Raw genomic sequence first — 25613 nt, forward strand, 5'->3', positions numbered from 1 at the left:
TAAATTCTGTTAAAGAGTCCAACAAGTCTTGTATAAGTTACGCAGACGTACTCTTCTTGTTGGCTGTTCTTCTTTCCTTAGCTTCTTTTTTTTTTTCTGTATAAATTTCTATTATAATCAAGGCTGTTGTAAACTAAACTTCTGAAACTCTCAAATACAAATGAATGCTATACTATGCTCTTCAACATTGCACTGTATACATGTCAAATATATACTGTGTACACGTTCCAGTATGCTGTTCAGTATTATAAGTATTATATTGTAGTACATTGTAAAAAACTCTGAGGTTAAATGTAAATTTTTAATGTTTTAGTATGATGCTGGATTATTTTGTATGGTTAAGTACTGTATATATTCTAACATGCTCACTGGACAAAGATCAAACAGATGTATATAATCGTTCCAGTATGTGCTTTGTGTTCCAGTCTCATTATTTTCCAGGTTATGGCCGCCAGAGGGACGCATCTCATAAAAGCTAAGAACCTTCTCTCGCATCCATCAAGTCTTGGCACCGAGGTATTAACGTGATCAAGGACGTATTGAGCCGCTCGATATAATCTCAGAAATGACTGGCATAAATCATCCGCCCACTTTATTACGATACAAAAAGTTGAGAGAGTTCAGAGTCTGCGCCGTGTAGTATATTCTGAAATGCAGTGAGTGACGGCATGTCTATGTTTTATTTATCTATTTTCTTTTTTAGTTATTAAATCGTTCATAGCTTAAAGGCGTGATATATAAATTCTGAAACGTACAATTCATTCACGTGTTAATAACTCTCCAACCGTGACTGGAAGGAAAATGACGCCGGGACTTAACGTAATACCATTGTAGTCTTAGTGATTAAACAAATCCGGGTAATTGGATGGAAGAGGACAGGTGGTGCAGCAGCAACACAGTGACATGATCGAGGTGCACATGACAAGAAAAACAAGGACAGCAAGGAATTACAGTATAGTATACTATGAACAGAAACAGATGTGCAGATCCATCTTAGGTTGATTCCACTTCTCTACAATTACGTCCTCAATTCTATCTCTAATATGGGAGAAGGAAAGTAACTACAGCATAAAAGAAGAGCAGGGTGTAGCTTACTGTTGGTATTGCAGGTCAGCTGTTTGACTTCACTAAATTTTGATACACTTACTATAAGTTACTAAAGAAAACTACCTGTGGTATAAAAAAAGGGTAAGAGAGAGAGAGAGAGAGAGAGAGAGAGAGAGAGAGAGAGAGAGAGAGAGAGAGAGAGAGAGAGAGAGAGAGAGAGAGAGAGAGAGAGAGAGAGAGAGAGAGAGAGAGAGAGAGAGAGAGAGAGAGAGAGAGAGAGATTTGATCTGAACAATTTATTAGGCCCAATGGGTGATAGACAAGTACAAAATTAATGGAATACAATATAACCTAGTGGAAACATAAGATAGGGTTTTAAGATAAACACTGACAAAATATTAATAAATCAGGTGTAATTTAATTTACTTGAGAGACAACAGATGTCCATCTGCTAACACACACACACACACACACACACACACACACACACACACACACACACACACACACACACACACACACACACACACACACACACACACAAAGAAATAAAGAAACAGTGCGTATTTAGTATCCACCAAAGTGTGAAATTTCATCGAAAATGTCTTCCTTTAACAAATGTTTGCAAAGTGTAATCAAATCTTGGCCCTGTGGCAGCAGGTGTCTAACAATGGGACACTCTAAACAATAGTGATGGATAGTATCGGCTGCCGGAAGATCGCACAGTCTGCATGAGGAGCGATGAGGTACATCCACCGCCTGAGAAACCTTCCACAACGGCCGGTACCCCAGCCTTAGTCTGGCACTCACCACATTGTGTCGCCGCACCATGAGTCCGTGGCGACGGTATTTGTGGACACAGAGAACAAAATTTTCATAGTGTCTTATGGTAACACTGTTGCCTCGTTCAGCGTTTCTTCGTTGCAGTACTAAGGCATTCGAGGCAGAGTATAGTAAGCGTCTATAGCACTGAAGAGAGGGTATGGTGGCACATACGGAACGTTCAGGGCACAAGCAACCATAGCTTTACTATCTACAGTGTCATTGGCCGCGAGTCCAACATGGGAGGTTATCCATAGGAAAGCTGTCACAAGGGAACTATCACAGGCTATAGCTAGATGATGAAGTATCCTATTCACAACACTGAGGCAGTTAGATAGGTGGAGAGGAGAGGGCGTGAAGCGCTGATTGGGAGTCACAGATGACTACTCCGTTCATTCTCTCTTGAGTGAGGAGAGTCACAGCATCGAAGAGGCCATGGAACTCACAGTAGGTAGAGCTGGATGCATTAGGGAGTCTTCGGCCCACCCAACCACCACCTCCTGGCGGGTTACTGGTGGGAGAGAACACGGCACATGCTGCACTCCCGTCTGCCTGCACAGATCAGTCAACGTAGAGGTGATGAACGAAGGGAACCGTGGCAATCACGCTGGCGATAGTCTCCAGAGCCAGTTGCTTCTGTAAAGAGAGGAGGTCACCTTTGGAGGTTGGAATGTAAGAGGTACTCGCCAAGGTGGTACTCGCCAAGGTGGTAAATCCAGGCCAATTTCTGCAACAGGGACATCAATGTTCAGTCTACTTAGTGTGGCACACACCCTCTTAATGAGATTGCGGCCACCCGGTCGAATTAAGTGTTTTAGTGCGTCTGATGACGTTGAACGTCAAATTCAACAAGTTGATCAAGGATAACTTTTCTATTTGCAGTATCAAATCCATTCTTAAGATCTATGAATGCAACAACACTAGTGGGGGAGAGGCGGGAGTAAAGCTCCAGAAGGCAGTGATGAGTTCCTCGCTGTGGCAGGAAACCATAAAGTCTATTAGAGAGTTTGGGCTGCAGGCAGAACATTAGACGGGCAAGGAATATGCGTTCAAGCACTTTGCTGAAGAATGAGGTAAGGGGCCGAAACTTGTCAGTGCCAGGCTTGGGGATGGCTACAATGATACTGGAAATCCATGCTTGAGGCATGTGTCCTCTTCGAAAATAGGGATTGTAAAGGCGAAGAAGAGGGTTGCCAGGGACCTGCTAGAGAAGACATAAAACAGCGTATGTGATTCCATCCTCCCCCGGAGCTGTAGACTTGCCCTTTAGGAAGGCGCACCAATCGTCCTCCGTGATTGGAACGTCATCATCCTCATCTGTGTGTAGCAGTGCACTCATCACACGCAGAGAACGAAAACCTGCTCTAGTGGCGAGAGCGTCCTGAACAGGTACAGGGAGGCTGGTGGCTCTTGACTGTTCAGACCAGGCATCATTAAGAGATTGTGCATATTCTGCTGGGCAATAGTAGAGAGCAGTACGGGCTTTCCTCTTGATGAGCTTATTGATGAGGTGCCACATGGAGCTTACGCTAGTAAGGTGAATGATGGTGCTAGTGAGTGACTGCCATGAATCTCGTTGAACACACTGCTGTAGGGCCACATATTCGTGTCTGGACGTCTGGTACTGATGAAAGTGGCCGGTTGTCTTTGAAAGACCAGGCCATCCTGCACTGCCTTCCTTTCAGCCTGAAGCAGACGGTCACTGAGCGTCTTGGTACCCTCTCTAGAGCGACTTTTGATCTCGGTCTGGTGACGTTGGAGTCATGCGTTGATCTGACAAGGGAGGAGTAGAGCGCATCTGGTGAGTGAAAGTTGAAGGTAGGAAGGAGGTTGGTCACGTAAGATATATAGGTGAGACAGTATTTAGGGGGAGTGCGGGTGTGAATGACAGGTGGTGTGGATGGCAGTGAATAGTTTAAAGCTAAGGGCAATATGACCTGAGAACAGCACAGGGACAGATGAGCACTTGACATGAGACGCCACAAGATCAGATGTAATTAAGTAATCCAGCGTGCCTCCGTGTCAGTGAGTGGCTCCCCCAGTATCCTAGCGACTGAGTCTATAGCCTTTGATGTAGTTGAGAAGACGAAGTCCATTCCGATTCGGGACTGGAGAGATGTCAGGGTGACGGGCATTAAAATCGCCCATGTATATCATGCCTTGAAGCGATGGAGAGAGAGAGAGAGAGAGAGAGAGAGAGAGAGAGAGAGAGAGAGAGAGAGAGAGAGAGAGAGAGAGAGAGAGAGAGAGAGAGAGAGAGAGAGAGAGAGAGAGAGAGAGAGAGAGAGAGAGAGAGAGAGAGAGAGAGAGTAAATGTTAGCTAACAAAATTAAATAAAGAAGGAAATTAATAGTTACCCAAAAAAATCGTCACAGAAATGTTCAAGAAGCACCAATAACGACAGATAACAAATCTGAAGAAGAAATGTTTGAAAATATGGAAAGAAAAGAAACGAAAAAATAAATAAATCTTCTGTGTTTTAAATGTACATGAGAAAAAAGAGAGAAAATTAATCTACGATATACATTAAGAAAAAATAAGCTGATACTATCACACACACACACACACACACACACACACACACACACACACACACACACACACACACATTTTAAACTTTATACATAAGTATGTGACAATAGCAATGAATATTTACTTACTTATACTTACTTACGTACTTACACACACACACACACACACACACACACACACACACACACACACACACACACACACACACACACACACACACACACACACACACACACACTCAGTCACTTTCCACACAGCACTCGAATCTCTCTCGTGTTGGCCACCTAATCAGCAGGCGCCAGGAGCCCCACCTGGCACTAATGAGCACCACCTGGGCCAGACTCAGGTACTAATGGTGACGCGCCTCTCTTTCCTCACCTCCCAACACCTGATGAACACGCGCCAACAACTTAATTGGGGCGTGCGAATTAAAGGTGGTTAGGAGTTGTCAGGTGTCACGATGTTATTCTATTATATATTTTTGTGGAATACAGTGTTTGTGTGTGTGTGTGTGTGTGTGTGTGTGTGTGTGTGTGTGTGTGTGTGTGTGTGTGTGTGTGTGTGTGTTTACCTAGTTGTGATATACAGAACCATCCGTGTGATTATGTTTCTGTATCTGTACTTGTCCAGTTTCTCAGTGTGTGTATGTTTTTTTTTTCTTTTTTTTTTATGTAGGAAGGACACTGGCCAAGGGCAACAAAAATCTAATAAAAAAAATGCCCACTGAAATGCCAGTGTGTTTATGTAATTCACCAAGGCCTGATCACGAGAGGACCCGCAACCACCAGCCGTTACCGTCTCGTGTGAGCTCAGAGATCATTATTACCGATCATTAGGTAAAATCACACCACACAACCCATCGGTGAGGGGAGAAAGTGACTGCCCCACTAGTCAGCGGAAAAAATCCCAGAGGTGACCAACCCCTAGTGGGGTTCGAATCTACGTCAGCCATGGCTGGGGCATTACTCTGCCCCTTTACCAATGAGCCACGAGGCAGTGTGTGTGTGTGTGTGTGTGTGTGTGTGTGTGTGTATGGGTCGGTGGGTGGATGTGACATGTTTATTTCGTATTATTTTATATTTTCTCGTGATAATTTTCAATATTTCTTTTCATTTACTTCATCTTATTTATCGTGAGTTCCCTGCTCCTCCGCGACCTTTTTTCTCCAGTAACTTTTTCAATAAGTGTAAGAAATGTGTCGACAAGTTTTAACGTCACTAGATATTAAGTGAAAAAAAATAATAATCGGAGAAATCAGACAGAAATTTTGAAGAGCGGAAAAAGGAAAACTTTGTGATGTCAAACCAATTGTAAAGCTTAAATGTCGTGTAAATAAGACGAAAGCGCTCAGTCGTTGCTCACTTTGTCTCACATCAGTCTAGAGGAAAAGGTGGACGAAAATTGGAAACTTCGTGAGAGAATTACAAAATAGTTTATCGTCAATATTATTTTTATTTCATCAGCTTGGGGATATAAGACAAGACATGGGAAAAGAAGATGAAGAAGAAGAAAGAGAAGAAGAAGAAGAAGAAGAAGAAGAAGAAGAAGAAGAAGAAGAAGAAGAAGAAGAAGAAGAAGAAGAAGAAGAAGAAGAAGAAGAAGAAGAAGAAGAAGAAGAAGAAGAAGAAGAAGAAGAAGAAGAAGAAGAAGAAGAAGAAGAAGAAGAAGAAGATGATGATGGTGATGATGATAATGATGATAATGATGATGATGAAAGAGAAGAAGAAGAAGGAGAAGAAGAAGAAGAAGAAGAAGAAGAAGAAGAAGAAGAAGAAGAAGAAGAAAAAGAAAAAGAAGAAGGAAGAAAGAAAGAAACCAGAAAGACCAAAAGGAAAGATAAATAGACAGATAGACCGATAAAAAGCTACTCGTGATAGAGAAAGAAAAGCTAAGGAAGAGAAACTGGATGGCAAGGAGAGATGATTAGATATATGGCCACGAAGATCAATATTGGACTCTTATGTAAAGGTTTCGCCCAGTACACTGTCTGGCCCCACACCTTGTTCCTCTTCCCAGCCTGCAACGTGTATCTGGCTCGTGTTGTCTCTAAATCAGCACACTATCTCAAGTGCGAATGAATGACAGAGATATAAAGCAAAGTACACAGGAGACAAAGAGATGGCATACAGACGATGTAGGAATAGTGAAGGCTTATGCAAGAAACTTTTTTTTTCTCATATTAAGTTGCAGGAAAGTAAAGGTACACAGAACAAAAATCACGTTGTATACTAACTAAGAGGACAGAGCGTCTGGATTAGGAATTCTCTTACTTACTTCTTTGGACAGGAAAATAAATCAATACCTTGTGATTTTAAATGACTTGTGGATGGAAGGAAATGGAAGGAGAAAGAAAAACAGATGTAGAGTGAAACAGCATGAGGATGAGATGTGGGAAGAGACTGGGCTGATCCTCCGCTAACACACCCAAAGCCTGGAGCAGAAAAATGTAAAACCTTGTGCTGAAGACAACGTAGAGGCAGCCAAAGGATGGAGGAGGTAATGAGATAGGATAAAGACGAGCTGTAAGAAGGATCTGAGTTTGAAATTTCTTTTCAACACACTAGAAGCTTTTAGACAAGGGGAAAAAATGTCTTGTGTTATCTAATACCAGAAAGACCAAGAAAATTAAACTTAGAAATAATACAAATAGAATTAGAAAGAGGCTAAAGTATAATAAAGAGCTTGTATTCCACACCTGGAAAAACTGTTTTTATCTATATACCAAACCGGCAATCCCACACAGGACGGCACAGACAAAGCACCTCTCTCTCTCTCTCTCTCTCTCTCTCTCTCTCTCTCTCTCTCTCTCTCTCTCTCTCTCTCTCTCTCTCTCTCACACACACACACACACACACACACACACACACCCTTAGCCTTGTCGGCCCAAGGTAGAAAAGGACAGTCCCGTGGACCACAGTACTGTACTACACTCAAGCGCTTAGATATTGCACAGCTCACCACATACACCTATAGCAAATACCGGCAGTATACACTGGTTCGAACACACAAAATAAAGACTGAAAAATAAGACAGGAAAAAAAAGTGAATATCAGTAAAAAAAAGGAAACGATACAGCTTGTGCTTTATTTCCTTTCATTCGAAACATTGAGTATTTCAAGGGTTATTCACCTCTGCCTCCTGGAACACTGGAACACTAGCACTCTGTCTCGCTTGGGTTACAGGTTATTCCAGCCCATTGACATTCCAAGTATTAATTCAGCTGGCAACGTGAGAACATCTGGCCTGGCTTGGGTGCCGCCTGCTCGTCACGGCATCCGATACCAGGCCAACATGGACAAGACAGTGAATTTAGACCCTGAAGCTATTGGCGTTTTGCAAAATGATGATGCTTTATGACTTGATTGGTTATGCAACACTGTTTTGAAGGAGAAAAGGAGGATGAGAAGAAGAAGAAGAAGAAGAAGAAGAAGAAGAAGAAGAAGAAGAAGAAGAAGAAGAAGAAGAAGAAGAAGAAGAAGAAGAAGAAGAAGAAGAAGAAGAAGAAGAAGACCAACACCACCACCACCAACAACAGAAACAACAACAGCAAAGAGAAGAACAAGAACAAGAACAAGAAGAACAAGAACAAGAACAATAACAAGAACAAGAAAACTATGATGATAATGATGATGATGATGATGATGATGATAATAGTGATGATGATGATAATGATAATAATGATGATAGGGATGATGATGATGACTAAGGATAAGTCTTCATCATTTACATTTTTCTTTTTTTCAGAATCCACATACAAAAAGCAAATCCGATAAGCAAAAACCGATGCAGAGAGAGAGAGAGAGAGAGAGAGAGAGAGAGAGAGAGAGAGAGAGAGAGAGAGAGAGAGAGAGAGAAGGATACGAAGTGAACAGAAGGAAAAAATACAAGCGAGAGAGAGGGAGGAATAGGAGAGAAAGAGACAAGAGGGACGTGGGGGAGAGAAACAGAACCATAGGAAAAGATGAAGGAAAGGATGGACGGATGGAGGAAAAGAAATACCAAAAAAAAAAAGAGGTTGAGGGAGAAATAGAGGAAGAGAAGAGGCAGGCATAGAAGAAAAGAATTTAACTATTAATACAAATGTGTTTTAAAAGGAGAGTCTAAAGCAAGGAGGAAAAGTGTTCTTGCCTCCCCAGCTTCCCGCGTGCTGTGTTCCAGGGCGAAATTAGTTTACAAAAAAGAGAAATAACCCCGTTACTCCCCAACAGACCAATTATGTGTCTTTTTCTTCATTGCTCTCCTCCTCTTCCTCTTTCTCAACCACTCTTCTTCCCTTTCCCATGTCTCTCTCTCTCTCTCTCTCTCTCTCTCTCTCTCTCTCTCTCTCTCTCTCTCTCTCTCTCTCTCTCTCTCTCTCTCTCTCTCTCTCTCTCATACTCTCTGTTATTTGTGTTATCATAACTCCTCCTTCCGTTGCTCCTCTCCTCCCCATCTTTTCCTACTCCTCCTCCTCCTCCTCCTCCTCCTCCTCCTCCTCCTCCTCCTCCTCCTCCTCCTCTTTTCATTTTCTCCCTGTCATACCTCTTTTTTCTTTTCTCTCTGACCCTCCTCTTCCTCCTATTCCTCCTTTGTATGAATAATATAGTCTCCTCTTATAAGTTACTATAAAAATTCCATGGCATTTTTTTTTTTCCAAGCTGTACACAGTTTCTCCCAACTGCCCCCATGTCAGCCCAAACTGATGGGTGTGATGGATGGGCAGAGGTCTTCCCCTACACTATTTATTTTACAAGGAGCTATTATTCATAAACATTCATACAAGGACACGAAAGTCTAAGTGTATGGTCATCCTGCATATAAGGGTATGGTGGGTGTGTAGGTGCCTCCCTCAATACTATCCTCTTTCCTTACAAGGTGCCGTTACTCACAAACAACCATTCAAGGATACGAAGTTACGTGTTGCTGTTTAGTCATCCTACATGCTAATCACATGTCACCCTGCACAGCTCGACACACTCACCCATGCACTCTGAGTTACGGGACATTCTTTACGCTCGGATATGGCTATACTAGCATGAATATCAAACACTCATGCATTAAAGGCGTGCCATCCAAAGCACGGAATTAAAACCATGCACATGATACGCGGGTCCGTTGATCCTCACATTAACATATAAACCACGTAATACACTGACACAGAACAGACAGGCGATCAACAAAGAGGTAGGCAGGAAGGTAGACTGAGGTAAAAACTGGCAGACAGAAAAATAAAGACAGACAGAAACAGAGACAAACAAGCAGAATGATAGACACACAAATGCACAACAGACAGGCAGCCATGCATGGACACAAAGACAAGAGCAGGTAGTCATACAGACAGGCAGAAAGACAGACAGACGAACATACAGAAAGACGGGCAACAGAAGGATAGGTCTTCAGATATACAGACAAGTGTATAACAGACGGGCAAGCATGCTAGAAGATAAACGGAGATAGACAGGCAAAAAGATACAGACAGGTGGACATGTAGACAGACAAACAGGTACAAATGAAGGGACACAGAAAGACAGATTGACAGACATATATGGATGTAAACAGAAACAAAGAGGTAAACACTAACAAGTAAACAAAAACAAAAAACAAAAAAACAGAAAAATATGCCGTAAAAAGACAGTAAACAAGCAGAAAGAAAGAACGCCCCTCAAAAAAAAAAAAAATAGAAAGACAAAGACAGACAGAAAAATAAGCCTGTAGAAAGACAATGACAGGCAGAACGATAAATAAGCAGAGACAGACATGTAAACAGGCAGAACGAGAAATAGACAGGCAGAGAGAGAGAGAGGCAGAACCACAGATGAACAGGCAGAATGATGAATAGGATGATTATACGTAGAGATAGACAGAAAGATAGGTAGATACATTGATAGACAGAGAGTCGAGGGGCGTGTGGTTTCAGAGAGTTGGTTTCCCATTAACGCAAACAAATGATTGGTCAACATGGACGAAGAGAATGTTGCAACGAGGCTAATCATGTGGCCAGCCTCATGCTCTTTTATCTACCCGACATGGAACACACACACACACACACACACACACACACACACACACACACACACACACATACACACAAACAAGGTCAAAGTGGTAGGTAGTATAGGTTGGTAGGGATAGTGATAGTAGTACGTAAGTGGTAATAGCAGTAGTAGTAGTAGTAGTAGTAGTTGTTGTAGTTGTTGTTGTTGTTGTTGTTGTAGTAGTAGTAGTAGTAGTAGAAGTAGTAGTAGTAGTAGTAGTAGTAGTAGTAGTAGTAGTAGTAGTAGTAGTAGTAGTAGTAGTAGTAGTTGTTGTTGTTGTTGTTGTTGTTGTTGTTGTTGTTGTTGTTGTTGTTGTTGTTGTTGTTGTTGTTGTTGTTGTTGTTGTTGTTGTTGTTGTTGTCGTTGTTGTTTAATAAAAAAAAAGAGCACAAAATTATAGTAAAAAAAGAAAACTGTACAAATACCACTTATCTAACATTAAACACACACACACACACACACACACACACACACACACACACACACACACACACACACACACACACACACACACACACACACACACACACACACACAAACAAACAAACAAAGCCACATACCTACAAACCCACACATAACAACACACACAAGCTGTCTTTTTTGTAATGAACTTCACCGAAAAAAAAAAGAAAAAAAGAACAAAAAAACATGTCCTGAAAGCACAGTGGACGCGGCAAGCTTGTCCAGGAGCAACCCTCGGGCAGTGGAAGTACGTAGTTGTCTCTGATTTTTTCCCCGTGCCGGAGTTAACACAATGCAAGGCAACACAAACCGGATGCCATTTAAGTAGATTTACAACACGGAGACTATTATTGAAGATTACCTGGGAAAAGTGGCAACCTGTGTGGCTCCATTTTCTCCTGGCCACCACCACCACCACCACTACCACCACCACCACCGTCTCCCCCTCCTGAAGGTCACAATCTAAATGAGAATCACAATTTAAGTGAACCTTTTTTCATTTCCCGTAATGGTACGCAGAGACCGTCGCTTCTGGCCTTTCCCTTAGCGTCTGGAGGGTGTGGGTGGGTGGTTCTCTCTCTCTCTCTCTCTCTCTCTCTCTCTCTCTCTCTCTCTCTCTCTCTCTCTCTCTCTCTCTCTCTCTCTCTCTCTCTCTCTCTCTCTCTCTCTCACCTGCTCCGTCCTAGGAAAAGCTTCTTATACCAGGGGAAAAAACAAAGGTATGTACAGCTAACGCGGATATAAAAGAAATGTAACATCAAAATGAATTAAAATCGTTTAATTTACTCACATGAAAAAAGAAAAATACTTTCTAAAATATTATGTGAAGAGATACACACACAACAGCTGGATATACTCACATGGAAATGTAACAAAAAATAATTAGAAGATATTATAAGTAGAGAAAAGGCTCGAAAAATAAGAAGTGCCCCATGAAATAACAATGCACTGTAACAGATGAATTTGCTCACAGGGAAAAAAATATTATTAACATAAAAAAATCACATGAAAAAGGGGAAAAAAACCAAGAGCACAAGCGAAAAGCAAACTTCAAAAAAAAAAAAAGATAGAACCTAAAATAATGCCAAGAATGCTTAATCTAGTTGTATGCAAAGAAAAAAAGAATATTAAAGGCTGAAAAACCTGCGGTAAATAAAAAAAAAGAAAAGAAAGAAAAAAAAATAAGTGCTTCACAAAAAGATAATCGAAATACCTTAATTTACTCGCAAGGAAAGGAAAAAATATTCTGAAACATCATTTCGGAATACACTGATACTCGTATTTGCTTTGCTTGTTTTACTGTTTGATGGTTCATGCGCCTTTTATGAGCTGAGTATTAGGATGGCTCTTTTTTTCCTTTCTTTTCTTTTTCTTTTTTTTTTTTCCATGTGAGCGATTGTCATTCTTGCTCAGATAGTGGTTGTGTGGTGATGTACTTAGGGGTGGCTCTGACCTGGCTGGTGGTGGAAGTGGTGATGGTGGTAGATGTGGTGGTGATGGTAGAAGTGGTAGTAGTGGTGGTGGTAAGGGTGCTGGACAAAGACCCTAAGACCTTGAGACCTTAAAAAAAAAGGGTAAATGCACAACTGAGAAAATAGTAACAACACACACACACACACACACACACACACACACACACACACACACACACACACACACACACACACACACACACACACACACACACACACACACCACACAACACAACACAATACAACAACTCAACACACGCAAATTAGCCCGACACACTATCCAGGAAGCAGGAAAAGCATCAGGGACGAAGAAGAAAAAAACAACAGCACCATCATTAAGAGCGTGATCGCCGCATAAAAACCCGGAAACGAATTACTTACAACACCAGACCGCTCGCTTCTTCCCCTCAATCACCTGTAATTACCTGCTATCACATGCCAACGTGTCAGTTCCCCGTCACTCACACCTCAACCATCGCACCTCTCGTCTCGTAAAGGTCTCATTATCACCACCCGCTCCTCTTTCTCTCTTCTCCTTGATTAACTCTTCAGGAAATATTACCATGAGCATCTTTCCCTGCAGCACATTTTTCCCTATTCAAATAACTCATCATTTGCTTGTCTCCTTTCCCGCCTCCGTGCTTGTCCTATCTTGTAAATCTGTTTTTATGTTGCTTTACGGTTATTTTGCTTCTTCTCCCGCCGCAAAAATTCCCTCCTTTCCCTTCCGTTCCGTTAATGAAGGCGATGGAAGACGAGGACATGCAAGGGAGAGATGAGGAAGAGAAAAGGAAGAGGAGGAGGAGAACAAGAGCAGCAAAAATAAAAAAACAACCACTACTACTACTATTACTGCCACTACTACGACTATAATAATAATGATGAAAATAATACTCATAATAATAATAATAATAATAATAATAAATAATAATAATAATAATAATGATAATAATAATAATAATAATAATAACAACAACAATAATAATAATAATGATAATAATAATAATAATAACAGCAACAACAATAATAATAACAGCAACATCAACAACATTTTTAAAAAAATCGGACAAGGAAGGGAGGATGAAAACGAAGAAAAGGAGAGAGAGAGAGAGAGAGAGAGAGAGAGAGAGAGAGAGAGAGAGAGAGAGAGAGAGAGAGAGAGAGAGAGAGAGAGAGAGAACCTGAGGCGAAAGCTCTGTGGGTCAGGGGTTGGCCACAAGACCTGGTGGAGGCTTGTCAAGGAGCAGCAAGGGACAGGCCACCGCGACGCTGCTCCTCCACTAACCTGGCTGGACGGGACAACAGCCACCAGCAGTGAGGACAAGGCTTCTCTACTCGCTGAGTTTTCCGCAAAGATGTCAGTCACTGATCCGGGTAGATGTCTACCTCACCTCCCTCAGGAAACAGACCACATCGTCACCTATGTTCAGGTGACACCTGGACAGGTGAGGCGGCTAATGAGAGAAGCAGAGAACAAAGCCACAGGCCCGGACATCAGCCCGCGGATCCTCAAACGTTGCGCCGTGAGCTGTCAGGTCCTCTCACCAGCGTCTTCAGGTCCTGCCTGATGGAACACAGGTGGCCCTCTATATGGAAGGAGGCGCGAGTGGTACCAGCCCACAAGAAGAACTCAGAGTCTGAGTCCAACAACTACAGACCCATCTCGCTGCTCTCTGTGGTGGGCAAGTTGCTGGAGCAGGTAGTGGCAGGTGTCATCTGTCATCACTTGAATGAGCACCGCCTCCTCTCAGACAGGCAGTTCGACTTCCGGCCTGGCCGCTCAAAAGCGGACCTCCTCTCCCTCCTCTCCCAAGGCTGGCAGGATGCCCTGAACGAAGGCCTGGATACTTGTGGTGGCCCCGGACATTGCTGGGGCCTTTGATAGGGTCTGACACGCGGTAAAAAAAAGCTTTGCGCCAAGGGTATCCAGGGACAACCTCCTTGCGCTGCTCGAGGACTACCTCCAGGGGAGGACTCTCCGGATAGTCATCAATGGACAGGCATCCCAGCCGTCACCTATACAGGCCTCAGTTCCACAGGGTTCAGTGTTGGGCCCGATCCTGTGGAACATATATATCGATGACCTCCTGCGGCAGATACCGACTCTGCTTGCATACGCCGACGACTGCAGTCTCTCCCGCTCCTACTGCCGCCCCGATAGTCAGCGAGCCGTCAGAGAGCAGAACAGGCAGCTCAGGTTGGTGACTGATTGGGGAGAGACGTGGCAAGTCGGCTTCGCTCCATAGAAGACGCAGGCCATGGTCATCTCACGGTCCCCAGCTGCTTCCCCAGCAGTCTCAGGCCGTCTGAGTTTTGGAGGCCAGACACTTCCCTTCCAGGAACACGTCAAGTTGCTGGGAGTGACAGTGGACTGTGGCCTGCGCTTTGACCGCCATGTTGCTGCTGTTGCCCACTAGGCCTCCCAGCGGGTCTCTGCACTGCGTCGGATGGCGGGGAAACCTCGACTCCTGGGGTATCCTTACACTGTACAAGGCTCGGATACAGCCTTGTATGGAGTACAGTGCCTTGTCCTGGATGTTGAGTGCCCCCACCCACTTGCAGAAACGAAATGCTGTGCAACGACGTGCCCTGCGCTTGGTGGGGATGGACGGACAGCAGCAGCAGCAGCAGGAGGAGCAGACCAGAGTTACGTCGCTGGAGCATTTGCGGGACGTGTCGGCGCTGGTGGTCCAGCACAAGGCCTGGGTTCTGGGTTCTCAGCTCGCTAAGGCTCCCACCACGAGCTGTCCAGAGGGAATCCAGGACCACCATCTGAAGTGACATGCTGGTGCAGGTGCCTCGATCGTACTCGAGGCAGCACCAGCGCTCTTACACAGCCAGAACCTCCAGACTGTGGAACGTGTTTACGGCAGCCACGAGTGGATACACAGACAATGACACGCCAGCAAATGAAAGTGGCTCCCCACAGATGGCGAAAAACCACAATCTCCCACACTAGTGCTGTGTTAATCATGTGTGTATATAGTCAGATAAGTTTGTTTTTTTGTATATATCTTATTTATATTAAGGTATAGGCTTTTTAAATAGCAGCATAAAAAAAAAGTGTTATTTTAAGCCTGATGTAAATTTGTTTTAAATAAAAAAGAGATTGAGAGAGAGAGAGAGAGAGAGAGAAGAGGGAGAGAGAGAGAGGAGAGAGAGAGAGAGGAGAGAGGAGAGAAGAGAGGAGTAGAGAGGAGAGAGGAGAGAGAGAGAGAGAGAGAGAAATGAACTTTTCCTTAAACTTTTGCAGCCAGTAATACATCTTAAATTTATGATCCTGTCAACTTAAATTTTCATTATCTTCTTTATTTTTAATTTTTCTTCTTGGTTTTAATTTTCTTGTTTTTTTTTCGTTTTTCCATCATTCATATTCGTATTCTTCATCTTTTTAAGTCTTCCTTTTCTTCTCTTCCTCCTCTTCCTTCTCCCGCCATCCTTCTTCGAAACAGAAAAATTTCTTCTTTTACATATTATTAACAATAATCCTGTTGTAAAATTAGTAATTTAATAATGTCAATCTTCAGGAAGTACACGGGGAAAAGATTTAGATGTTATTGTCTCAGCAGACCCTAAAGGAAGTGCCCCGAGGCAGTAAAAATTGTGAATGAATTTTTCGGTTTTATAAGAAGATCGTTAATTTTCAAAACCGAATATAATATCATTTAAGCTCTGAAGAACTGGCTCGTTTGTCCCCATCTTGAATGTAACATGCCTTGGCTGATCGTTGCCGTACTATAAAAAGGACATTGAACAACTAGAAAATTCGTCGAATAACGAGGATGATTCCAAGATTATTGATTTATCATATGCGGAACGCCACGAAGAACTAAACTTATTCTCTCTACAAAGCACAAACTATGGAGACCCTATAACGATCGATCTTTAGAATTTTCAAAGAATTTATAAATATGGATTCAGTAGAGTTCCTAATTTAGTACAAACTTCAATTGAAACAACTACAGATAGAAAAACTATAACAAAATTAGTAAAGCTGGACATTTTTCTCTTCAGTCAAGTTGTAAACGTATGGAACGGATAACCTTCGAATTGTTAAACTAGGTGCAGTCAAACACGAAATTCGACTCGACATATGTCTTGAACGTAATTCTTGGTTGACACTATTTGCTTCAGACTAAATCGTGTTCCCCCCATTTTTTTTTCACTTTTTACTTCATCTTCTCCTCTAAGTAACAAGAAGGATGGTATCCCATGGTAAACAGAAATCGAGCCTCAATCGCCTTACATTCCTGAACCCTCTAACCTGGACGTCCTTATTCAATCTTCCGTTTCCTTCATTACCTTATTTATCTTTGTATATTTCTCCTCCACCTCCTCCTCCTCCTCCTCCTCCTCCTCCTCCTCCTCCTCCTCCCTCATCATCATCATCATCATCATCATCAATCATCATCAGCAGCAGCAGCAGCAGCAGCAGCAGCATCCGCTTCCTCCTCCTCCGCTTCCTCCTCCTCCTCCTCCTTTGATTTCTCTTCCTCTTCCTCCTATAAATTTATTTCCTTTCTGGCATCTCATAATTGTTCCCATTTTTCCAACAACCATAACTTCCTCATTACCTCATCCTCCATTTTATCTTCTTGAAAAGAGAAGCTAATGGAGCAAACCTTCATTGGCTAGAAAACTGACACATAAATAATAGCGTTCTTCCACACACTCCCATACCAACACGAAAACCAATGGCGGCAAAATTTTTCTCCTCCACATTACGTGTTTTTACATTGTCTTTCATGTAATTATTTTATATCCAGTTTATCACAGACAAGGTTAGACATTCCGAATCAGCCGTAACCTTTTCCAAACGTTGCCAGAGTATCACCTTCAGCAAGGATTTTAAAGAATTCAATAACATCGTACACTTCCCGCGTGGCATCACCTCCACCATGGAATGCCACCGCGGGAGTTGTAAAAGTCAATATGGCAAAAACATTAGGTCCTTTTCTCTCACAGACCGGAGAACTTTACAGATTCATTCATGTAAAGGTCAGTATAGATATGATCTTTACTTCCACTCCGTTTCGTCCCACAACAGATTTTTTCATCAACATTTCGTTCATATTTAACACCTTGTATTATATAAATTATTGTAACTCATGAAAGTCACACTGTCTTACATGAAGCTATTTTTTTTCTAACTCTCCTTTCGTACACATTGTTAGCTATTCACAACTCTAACACCTGCTATTCAGATGGAGCTAACGTCATTAACAACAAAGCTAATCTACTCATTTCTACTGCTTATTAATATTTTCTTAATTTCCAGAATATAGAGTTTTTCTTATCTCTTTGATATCAATGTACTATGGCTTAAATGTGAGGGAATGCTTGTAAACGAGATTATAGTTGAGTATGTGTGTGCGTCTTGTGAAGAATGTCGACCTGGTATATAGATACGTACCAAAAGGAAGACAATGTGATGAACAACTATGATTCCCCCTAAGGTAAGACTGGTCACCACATCAGGAGCGTGAAGTTGGTTGAAAGTTGACGTGCGAGCATGTCAAGTACATTCACACTCGCTTCGTTTTTTTTTTTTTTTTTTTTTTTTTTTTTGCAGCTTTCATTTATCAGCCCAGGGTGGAACAGGAGTTCGTGTGGGTGTGTCACGGACTCTTGGCCTCCCGTGTTGTTTTTTTACCGGCTCATGCCACGAACAATTAGGATTGCTTAGTTTCTTCGTTTGTAAAATTTGTATGATACATTAGGTATAATTACATATAATCTTTTCCACACGTTGAATTGATCGCCATCATCACCACCATCATTATCACTATTATCAGGCTGCATGATTCCACGCAACACAAAGGTCTCCTCCAGCCTCCCCTACTCAATTTTAGTATATTCCAGATTACAGTAAATCCTATATCATCTCTCCATGTAGGTCTGGTATATCAGCACTTCCTAAAAACGCCAACGAAGTAAGTTCAAGAGATTTGGTCTCATTAATTCCTCTCCTATAAGTGACTGCCTTCAACCTCTTTCCCTTCATCCGCAAGGTTGCTTCTCCTTTTATCGCTACTGTCACGTTAGCTGTTCTTTACTTTCTCTCATCCCTGTTCTGTCCAGCTCGCCAATGAAAGAATTAGCCAGAATTCTCATTCTCTCATTCCTTTAGTAAAACTCTGGAACTCCCTGTCTGTTTCTGAAAAGGGAAACTCAGTCCCCTCTGAAGCTCTAAGTCACACCATGGATCCGTAATATGTGAGGGTTATATTATACTAAAAAATAATAATATAACGATAATTTACATATTTAAAATCAATAATCATAAGATGTTAAATTGCCCAACCGGTTTTTATTGCCCTAAATCTCAATTACAAGTCACTCACCATAATAAGGTGGTGCAATAGTACTACAGCAGATCAAATGAAAGGCGGTGAAGCCAAATAAAAAAATATAAAAAAAATTGTACTCACTCTAAGGCCAGAGGTGCATGGTATTCAGGTGAAAAGAAGGAAGCCAGACGAAGGCGTTACCTGTACGGAGAGAGAGGAGAACGATCGTTACAAACTTCGATGTTAGGGTACAAACACGTTATGAAACTGTGTACCATGTTCCAAAAAGTGCAAGAAAAAAGAAAACGACTAATCCCTATTTGGTAAAAGCAAAATGCATCAAAATAGGTCAGTTTGCAGTAAAAGGCGCGACACACAAAGAGATTCTGTTCGCTCTTCCGCTTTCATTTCGCCTGCTAAGCTTCGTGTTGCCTTCCAGGAACTGCCTTGTGTCAGTCAACTGGCCTTTCACAATCTCCTTATTTTCATGTGTTCTTACCTTATAAGTCGCATAATGTTGAGTTTTGTTATATATAAAGAACATCGTCACATCTTGGGCAGCTACGAATATGCAAATTCGTATGGTCTGTAATCACACTTAATGAAAATCCTGGTATTCACTGTTTTTGGCATTTTCTTCTTTTATATTTTTGTCCCCCCATCCCCAAAAATAAAATCACAAACGATTTCATGTACATCTTAGCGAACAATACTATCGCCATGTTTTCTCTATTTGCATCAACATGCATAAAAAAAAAAATATTCCATTACATGTTTCAATTTCCTGACGGCGGCGAGGAAGGAGGAAGAGAAGTAAAAGACAGGATTCTATCAGGGCAAGGCGTCTCCAGGGACAGATGGCAGCTTTGATGACGCCTCTCACTCTGGCTTCCATAGGCGACCACAAAATAATAGAGGATTAATAGCAGAGAACGACGAGGACAAACAAGGAGATGCGAAATAACCAGATTCCCTTGACGTGGCGGAGGCGCGGCGGTGTTGTGAGGCGATGTCACAACATGGATCAAGGTTGTGTGTCCTGCGTGTCCCTCTACCTCTCTTGTTTACGTTTTCGGTTCCTTTTTCTTTTTTTTTTCTTTTGCTGTTATTTTTTTTTCTGTTACTCTTCTTTATTTTCTACCTTCTAACTTTCTTCGTTTTTCTTCTCCTTCATCCTCCTCTTCTTCATCTCCTTCTTCCTCCTCTTCTTCCCCAACTTCTTGTCTGTCCTTTTCTTCTTCTTCTGCGTCTTCTTCTTCTTTTTCTTTTTCTTCTTCTTCTTCTTCTTCTTCTTCTTCTTCTTCTTCCTCTTCTTCTTTTTCTTTTTCTTCTTTTCTTGTTTTTTCTTCTTTTCCTTAGTCTTTCTTCTCTTATTGTTATATAATAATAATAATAATAATAATAATAATAATAATAATAATAATAATAATAATAATAATAATAACAATAATAATAACAATTATTATTATTATTATTATTATTATTATTATTATTATTATTATTAATATTATTATTAATATCATTATTATTACTTTTACTATCATCTGTGTTTGTGCTTTTTTTACTATAGTCCGTCTTCCTACATTCCTCCTCCTCCTACTATTCCTTCTTTACATCACATCACAGCCATCACCACCACTATCACCATCGTCATTGCCGTCACGTCAAATTTCGGTATATCAGTGTGAATAAAACTCCTTCTATGAAGATAAAATATTAAAAGTACTGATAAGGCCTTTGTTTTGATTGCTGTTGATTATTTGAGTCAACTATTAGCTTTTGAATGATCGCGAAAACCATTTAATTTGACTCGCGAGGAGGGACGACTATCAATATTCACTTTCTGTTCCATTATTTCATTTAATTGTGTACAGAACATTTATTTATGCATCAATAGATTTTAATATGGTTGCTTTTCTTTTACGAGCAATGGACTCCTCGCTGTAAAGTTTAGACTTAATTTAATTTCTCCCCCTTTGTGAGCGGAAGATTACACACACACACACACACACACACACACACACACACACACACACACAATAACGTAATCCCTTCCCTCACACACACACATACACATATCCCCTCACTAACCCTTCCCCTCAGCCCACACTCCCAACTCCCAGTCTCCCTTTGCTCCTTCCCTCTCATTCATGTCTCTTTATCTCCCCCTGTCCCTTTATCCCTCTATGCTTCACATCACCCCTCCTCTCCCCTCTTCCTCTCGTCCCCAGTCCAGGTATCAGCTCAGCTCCCCTACCAATTAGCATATTACAGGTAAACTGGCCTGGGATGTGAGCGGTAGAGGTGCAGCATTCATTAAGGTAAGTGCCTGCTTGCTTTACTTAGGTACCTGCCGCCATTAGGTAAGGTGAGCATCTACCTGCCACCTAACACCTGCTAACTAATGTTCAAGGAAGGATGACGCCTGCCTCCCTGTTGCCCGTAACCTCTCCGTCGTGGTTGGTATAGTGTTCAGATTTGCCATGTTGTTTTCCGGATGTCGTGATTGTTCATTGGTGTTTCCGACGATCTGGTTGTTGCTTTTATAATGTGTTTCGTTCTTCAGTTTCGGTCCTTGCAAGTTATTGGTAGTACTTGATTGTCTAGGTTAGGAAAGTGCGTGATTCATTCTCTCTCTCTCTCTCTCTCTCTCTCTCTCTCTCTCTCTCTCTCTCTCTCTCTCTTATTCATAAGTAATTTTGTTTGTTATCAGTTAATCAAGTGCATTTTTTCTTCCACTTCACTGTGGCTTTTCATTAATCAGCAAAATATCAGGGAATTAAATGCTCATCAACAATATTCTTAGAATTTTCATAGTAAACTTCCCTTTCATTAATTTTCTTTACACTTCTAATTCATTAAGTATATTTATCTATTCACACAAAAGGAACACAAAGGAATGACAGACTATGGCAGGCATGTTGAAGCTGTTGATAAGAAGCTACACTGACTAATGCAAAGTAAGACAAGTAGGATAGTTAAGGAAAAGGCATCTCATCACCCACGGTTTCTGTTACTTTATATCACATCACATCACGAACACACACACACACACACACACACACACACACACACACACACACACACACACACACACACACACACACACCACACACACACACACACACACACACACACACAACACACACACACAACACACACACACACACACAGATGGACAGATAGATACTTTATTAACTCACTTGTAAAAGGTATACAACACTTTTGAACGTATAAAGTTGACAAATACACATAAATAAAACAGCCATAGTCCATAAAACAATAAAACAGATTACAAGATAGAAAAATACAATTATAATACAAATATATAGCTGTTGAAATCCTTAGAATTAACACAAACAGAAAACACTTAATTGGCGAAAAAAATAAATGAATTGCTAATACAGAGCAGCGAGGCAATACATACAAACCTTAAAAAGATCCAAACACAAAAGAAGTAAACAAGCACAATTCTATATAAACTAGTGAAACAGCGCAGGAAGACAATAAAAATTCTCAATAACATTCTAGTTTTAAAAAGTCATGCACAAAACGACTAAACTGACAAAAAATCGTAAATGAAATACTGAAATAGTAAAACAATGCAGTAAAGCAATATTTTTACACTACATAGGAAGGCAATAAAAATCTCATTAAAATACTAACACAACTTGACAAAACAGTAAAAATTCTTACTATAACATTAACACAAAACAGACAGATAGTTAACCTCAATAAAACACAAGTGAAATGTTCCCATCAGGCATACAAACTTAGTATGTGATGCACAATGCTGCAGGCTTCATCATGAGAGTATTTACCACTAAAGAGATCCTCCAAATGTGTGAGACCATAATGTTTCCTAATACCTCTCGAGACTGGACAAGACTCTACGGCGTGCCACTCTGTCTTCACCTCCCCACGTATACACAGATATTCCTCTACTGGAAGACAGCCTCGTCCCCGCCTGTTCCATCGTCCGGTCTCGATACACAAACTATGGCCTAATATTTTCATACGAATGAAAGACATTCTAGAATGATCGTTCACAGTGTGGCGGTCCCTGTAAATGCTATGACTCAAGAAGCCGGGGTTTATGTTGCAGTAAATCGCACATCTTGACTCACTGGACACCATTATCCGCTCGTACACATTTTGTATGAACTCATTCATGTCAGGCACACTGCTGCCAAAAAATTCTCTTATTGTCCTTCTCGTAATTGCATTAGCTGTTACGGCAATATCACTGGCAAACGTCAGAGTCATCGTTAAGTTACTTCTCTCCGATGATATTTTGGAATAAAACTTATGTTGCTTCACACTAAGTTGGGAAGTGACCGGTATCTCACCTCGGATTTACACACGTCATTTGGGATTGACTTACGCATGCCCAAGATGTGCGTGAGGGACTCCAGACCCTCGCCTCGTCACCATCACCCAGCAGCCTCTCTCATCTATTTAAGTGGGTATCATATTGAGTCATTCCAGCTGCAGCAGCACGTTTGCTTCTTTTCGCGAATTTTAACAGGGTGTCCGACATAATACGAGCAAAAATATCAACCTATATTTGACTCAGAGATGTTCTTAGTTAAAGCATTCCTCCAGAATTTATGTTTGTCTATATTAACAAATTTGACAGGCTTCCTCACAATGCCTCTCTTCGCAGCACTGCCATACAGCACCACGTGGTCGCCTAACATTTTTGTTCCGGCGAGAATATTATCCAAGTGCACTCTTGTACTACACAATGACATACTGATGGCGGCATAGTCGGAGTTCAGATAATTTCTCTTAATGACTTCAGATTCATGAACATACTGTACTAAATGAACAGACGTAATACAAGTGTTCAACTCTAACACTTATGTGTCATAGTTTCTGGATGTCTTGCCCGCAATGAAGTCCTATTTTTTCGGTTTTTACATTATCACCACAAGCTTGTATCTAAGCATACTATAAATAAGAATTCAGCATTAACATTCATTAATCTGGTACCATCTTTATTGATCAGGAACGAAATATTCATAATTGACACCTCATACATAACCAAGCCTCATATTGTCAGACATTATCTTTTCTTGTATAGACGCAAAGGCAGCATGAGAGTAGTATTCTGAGTGACATGGGGAAACAGCAGAAACCAAATACACACACACACACACACACACACACAGCAAGACGCCATAACACACGAGATGCTCTCAGTATCTCTCCATAATGACGCACCATTACACGCAACATATGAGTGCGGCGCCACTAACACTCGAAAAGTGGAAGCAGCAAAACTCGCAGCAGAGAAGCAGGAGAAACAAGGATGTGCTTAAAACATTCTCTCTCTCTCTCTCTCTCTCTCTCTCTCTCTCTCTCTCTCTCTCTCTCTCTCTCTCTCTCTCTCTCGTAAAGCCAATCCGGGAAGTGTTATCGGAAGCAGGTGTCCCGAGAAAGGTCGTTCTAGGTGTGCCTTGTGTCCTGTTTCCTTGCTGCTTCCTCCTCCCCCTGAAGAATGTGTCACCTTTCCCTTCTACTTTCCCCCAGTTACTAAATTACTTCATACTTTCGAGAGATTAGAGTAAGAAAACCCCTGACCATTTCCTTTTATACCTACAAGGTACTTTGGCAGTTTTGTATTACTATTTACAAGATATGCCAGATTACATTTATCATATGATACAAGTTAAACTGATGGAAATTAAAAAAAAATTTTTTTTTTTAATGTTGGTATACGATTTTTTTTCCTTTGCTAGGGTAAGAAAATACCTAACCTTTTTTTTACACCTATAATAAGAAAGTAACAATTCTCTTTTATATCTTTTGACAAATAATTTTCTTCAGTGCATAAGAAAACGTCTTAACCATTCTCATTTGTAACAAATAAAAGTATTTTTCGCTTGTACGTAAAAAAAAGAAATTTTCCTTTTATACTTGCAATACCCAAATATCTAAATCATTTTCCCTTTCATCCAAATGGAAAAAAAAAAACTGATTTTCTTTTCCAGACAAGGTAGAAAACCATCTTATTATTTGTAAAAACTGGATGATTAATTCGTGTCCGAATTTCACATTTTCCAAAACAAGGACGCGATATTTAATATGCAACTATCAGTCTCAATCACACTCCATTGGAATTTAACGCTGCTGGCCTTCACTCAGTTCACTGCTTCAAGGAACTCGGGTTTTAATCTTTCAGTTATATAACTTATATATACATCCATTACCTCACGAAAATAGAAAGCCTCAGGTCATGAAAATGTTCTCTCCACCAGAAAAAGATATCCGTTGGTGTGTGTGTGTGTGTGTGTGTGTGTGTGTGTGTGTGTGTGTGTGTGTGTGTGTGTGTGTGTGTGTGTGTGTGTGTGTGTGTGTGTGTGTGTGTGTGTGTGTGTGTGTACTCGTTTTTTTTTTTACTAGCGATTATTTGTTCCTTTCTTGGGGTTACCAGTTGGTTTGTGTGTTTGTATCTTATCGGTCGTGCTCATTTTCTTTTTATAACTGCTTATCTTGTGTCTATGTTTTTTTTTTTTTTTCAATTTATTGGCTGCTCTTTATTTCTGTTCCTCTTATTTTTTTGGTCGTTTTGTCTTAAGTCCATTTGCTTCCTGGTGGTCAGGTGTGTTCCTTCCTCTCACTTGCTTATAAACGGCTCAAAAAGTAAAGTTCTCAGATTCCTTGGCGAGGCTGAGGCTTTTGACGAGAGGGCCACGCTCTCCTGCATTACCAACAAGGTTATCAGGCAGTGCATGCGAAGAAATCAGGGAGTCTTGCTTGACGTAGCAGACAGCATTAATATTGCAGTCTGGCGCGATTGCATAGTGTATTCCGTGAGAATTATTCATACCGGTTGTTAGGACCACCTGACTCCATTATTTGCTATGATATTGATGACCTCCTTCATAGACCTTTCCTGATAATTGGTAAAACCGTGAGTGTGGCAATACGCGGCCTTTACATTCCAAGGAGCGTGGGTGGCCATGTCT

Source organism: Scylla paramamosain, chromosome 32 (assembly GCF_035594125.1).
Source record: "Scylla paramamosain isolate STU-SP2022 chromosome 32, ASM3559412v1, whole genome shotgun sequence".
In the NCBI taxonomy this organism is placed as follows: domain Eukaryota; kingdom Metazoa; phylum Arthropoda; class Malacostraca; order Decapoda; family Portunidae; genus Scylla; species Scylla paramamosain.